We start from the raw sequence: 4,386 nt of genomic DNA, 5'->3' as shown, positions 1-4,386 counted from the left end.
TCATCTTAGCAAAAGCAACGACGGCTACAGCATGCTCACACACTTGCTCCATCATTTATGTGCATTTGCACGGCGCAGGTCCACCATGCATCAGTGACATTGGGAGATGTCATCAAGCTAAAAACGGCAGCCAAGACACTAAAGCGGGTAAGCAGCAACACACTCAGTTCCGAAAATTATTCCTTCTATGCTTTGTTCTATAGTGGAAGTGCTCTTATATAAGATGATCTTCTGGTGATCTAATTCAACAATGTTCGCAATAACTCTGCATCCGACTGAATTTTTGACCTCCCCAATGCAGAAGCAGTGACTGAATTTCGTGGAGCAGCTGCAAAACCGGTGAGTGAGAAAATTGCATTACTTAATCCGACCAAAAAAGTGGCAGCATGCATGGCAGTGCTACTAGTATTTTACCAGCGAAAATCAGTTTCATTCAAATGATAATACTAGTTTCATTTATACATGTTCTTAATGTGTTGACAGGTGGATTACTAACCTTTGCTAGGAAGAGAACGAAAAAGTTAGCGCCCAACAGGCCTACTAACCTTTGCTAAGCCTACATAAGACCTTGCCAAGCACTCCAAATGCACGCTAGTTATCCAATATTCTCACTTAATCATCTGGATTCGGCCGAGCTAAGTGTACGTTTGTTACTACAAGGATGGAACATATCCGTGTAATCCTCAACTACTAGTTGGTGCCATCCCCCCTATCATCTTCCAATAACCACCCCCAATAGTTGTTTACTTGTAGGCTAGACTGTTCAAAGCTGGGTTAGCAGTATAATAAACAGATTCTTGAACAAGATAATTAAACAGTGTAATAAACAGATTCTTGAACAAGATAATTAAACAGTAGGTAAGCCTAACGTGCCAAGGTATTGTCGTTTTGTATACAGTGCCTGCACCAACTTAATATACTACTACGTTCCAACTTGAATCCCTCATCAAAGATACACGGTGACAAACAAGTGGCTCAATTATTAGGGCATCTCCAGCCGCGTCTCCAACAGGCCCTCCCCAGGCGATTTTGCCGCGCCGGCACCGAAAAAAGACCCCAGTCGCGCCCCCAGAAGCCCGTTTTTCGCCGGCTCGGGCCAAAACTGGTGCCGGCGGACCCAGGCCGAACCCGGCGCCCTGCGGGGCGCTTGGGGAGCCGGCGCAAGCGAAAAAGGCGCGTGGGCCCGCACTAGAGGCGACCCGATGGCCTTTTCACGCTGTTTTGTTGACGCTTTTCTCACTTCTCTCCCGCTTGCTCGCCTTCCTCCCGCCATTCTCCCCCTTTCTCCCGACAACCACGCGGCCTGGGCGGCGTACTTCGAGCACCGCCAGCAACAGCGTTTGGCGTCCACCAACGGCGCGCCGGTGGTCGGCGGGCGGCAGAACAGCGAGGGGCGCCACCTCTGGTGGGGCGTCCCCGGCCGCACACTCGAGGGCGTGCTCATGCACCTCGAGGGCGGCAACGACCCGCCGTTGGCGTACCCCCCGGCGCCGCACCGACGCGTCGGGCCATGGGCGCCAAGGCGGTTCGGGTCCTCCTCCTCCTCTTCCTCCTCCCGATCCTCGTCGCACTCCTCCGGCACTCCGGCCCTGCTCGGCGTCAAGGCCGAGGCCGCAGCGGAGTCGCCGCTCGGCCGGCGCACTCGCAGCGCCGGCATCGTCATCAACAAGGGCGGCCGGCGCGCCTCCTCCTCGTCGGCTCCTCCGTGCTTCGTCAAGCCAAACACGGAGCCGGGGCTGGCGCCGGTGAAGACGGAGCCGGGGCTGGCGCCGGTGAAGGCGGAGTTCGTCGACGACAACGTGGCCCTAGAATGGGCGCGCCAGGACTCCATTGCGATGGAGAAGGCGCGCCGGGAGAAGGCGAAGGAGCGCCAGCGCGCCGCCCTGCGCCGCTTCGAGGAGCGCCGATGCAGCCGCGACGAAGACGGAGTCGTCGTCCTATGCGACAGCGACGACGACGACGACGCGCCGCCGCGAGTCCACCGTGGCGACGTCGGGTCCAGCCGGGGCGTCCGCGTCAAGGAGGAGAAGGCCGAAGAGTTGGCAGCCGCTGTAGGGTTTTTTGAAGTCACAGGACTTATCCTCTCGGATCTTCTACTGGTGGAGCTTGCACTTTGTACATCCATATTGTGAGATGAAATTTCACTGAAATAAGAGATAAGTGAGTAGATCAAGTTAGTGCTAAAGAATAATTTTACAGAAAAACAACAAAATAAAAATACTAGAGAAATATCTCACACTAGTTCACCGAAGCTTTGCTTTGGTGGCATGTCCAGCTCATCTAAGCTTCTCACGAACATTTCAAGAACTCTTGTTATAGTAGGGCGATATATAGGTAATACTTGTATGCACCACAATCCCACTAAGGTCATTTTTCTTGCTACCTCCGCAGTTTCACTGGTTATAGCACATGCTTGCAAACCTTCGTCCTGAGCAAAATGGTCATAAATCCAATCTGGGAAATACTTTTCACTGGACTTTGCAACAAATGATTTTACGTTTCTCCTTCCTCCGACCATCTCCAACAGCATCATTCCATAACTATAAACATCTGACTTGGTTGAAACCACTCCGAAGGTTCGAGAGTGAACTTCTGGAGCGATGAATCCAATTGTTCCTCTAGCACCGGTCATTGAAACCTTGCTTTCTTTTGTATGACACAATTTAGCTAGACCAAAATCAGCAATTTTGGGGCTAAAATCCTTGTCTAGAAGGATATTTTGTGGCTTGATGTCGAAATGTACGATGCGTGTATTACAACTATGGTGCAAGTATTCGAGGCCACGAGCAATCCCGATTGCTATTACATAGAGCTTATCCCATCCTAAAATTTCCTTGGGTCCTCTGAGTAAATGAACTTATCCAAGGAATTGTTGGACATGTACTCATATATAAGAGCTCGTTTTGATCCCTCCAAACAGAACCCAAACAAGCTAACAACATTTACATGAGAAGTCCTGCCAATGCTCATAACCTCATTCACAAACTCGCCCCCGTTTCCTTTGCATTCATGCAAGAATTTCACTGCTACTAGACGGCCATCAAGTAGGGTTCCTTTGAAAACCACACCATAACCACCTTTTCCAAGCTCATTGCTGCGAGAGGATGTTATCTTCATTACCTCTGAGTACGTGTATCGTTTTGGAGCTAGGGATCCATACGATGCAATCATGGCCTCGTAATTATTTTCATTGTTTCCGCTAGTCTTCTTGCAAAGGAGAAACCATAGTCTTCTTCCTTTTCTATGCCATATCAGCACATAAATACACGAGAATAGCAAGGTCGCAACTGATGATATCAAAACTATAGAGAGGAGGACCACGTTCCAAGCCGAAGAAGGGTCAGGCACGACAGGGGCTGTCTTGAGAGATGAGAAGGGGCGCTTTTAGCAGTACATAGCAGATTCTTTAACAGGTTTAACAACTTAACGCGCTGAGATGCTGACACAAAATGAAAGAATACATATATACGGTAGTTGCCCATACTTTACTTAATAAGGTGGCTAGTATCATCTTAATTTCACGGCAATGTGGGTCCAAACATTTTAGACGGGGCTTCAAAAGAAGAATTCTGAAAACACGAGCCGCTTGTCATCCCGGTATTTTCGGTTCATGCCCCACCATTCCATGCATGCTCTAGCCACCAAGCTTGCGTTAGCTGTTCCATGGTCCGCATGCAATATATATTGACCTAAACTGGACAAGACCTTTTCCCAGAAAACGCGAGGGCAACCGAGGTGATTATATAACTGTGCAAGGACGTGCATACAATTGCAAAGCAGCCATAGGCCTCTTCCCAGAAATTGCACCTTCAAAATTGTATAGGTTGCATCAGTGGTGACTGATGCAGCTGGAGCTCATCTGACATCATCTTGCCACATGAAGGAGGTACTGGCTTGGGTTTGCCCACTGTAGAGACTCGTGCAACTAGAGCTGGTGTTGATGAATTTCTAACAGACGTTGTTAATTATGCCTTTTCTTACATACTGAACCAACATGCAAATTCACTGCATCATCTTAGCAAAAGCAACGACGGCTACAGCATGCTCACACACTTGCTCCATCATTTATGTGCATTTGCACGGCGCAGGTCCACCATGCATCAGTGACATTGGGAGATGTCATCAAGCTAAAAACGGCAGCCAAGACACTAAAGCGGGTAAGCAGCAACACACTCAGTTCCGAAAATTATTCCTTCTATGCTTTGTTCTATAGTGGAAGTGCTCTTATATAAGATGATCTTCTGGTGATCTAATTCAACAATGTTCGCAATAACTCTGCATCCGACTGAATTTTTGACCTCCCCAATGCAGAAGCAGTGACTGAATTTCGTGGAGCAGCTGCAAAACCGGTGAGTGAGAAAATTGCATTACTTAATCCGACCAAAA

General features: G+C 48.9%; 1 pseudogene; it reads right to left on the bottom strand.

Annotated features, from left to right (window-relative positions):
* Positions 1-2,233: 2,233 nt before the first annotated feature.
* On the bottom strand, positions 2,234-3,381 carry LOC123172587 (LEAF RUST 10 DISEASE-RESISTANCE LOCUS RECEPTOR-LIKE PROTEIN KINASE-like 2.4; annotated as a pseudogene).
* Between the last annotated feature and the right edge of the window lie 1,005 nt (positions 3,382-4,386).

Source organism: Triticum aestivum, unplaced genomic scaffold, assembly GCF_018294505.1.
Source record: "Triticum aestivum cultivar Chinese Spring unplaced genomic scaffold, IWGSC CS RefSeq v2.1 scaffold46874, whole genome shotgun sequence".
In the NCBI taxonomy this organism is placed as follows: domain Eukaryota; kingdom Viridiplantae; phylum Streptophyta; class Magnoliopsida; order Poales; family Poaceae; genus Triticum; species Triticum aestivum.
The sequence above is the reverse complement of the archived record's forward strand: the minus strand, read 5'-3'. Positions and strand labels throughout refer to the sequence as shown.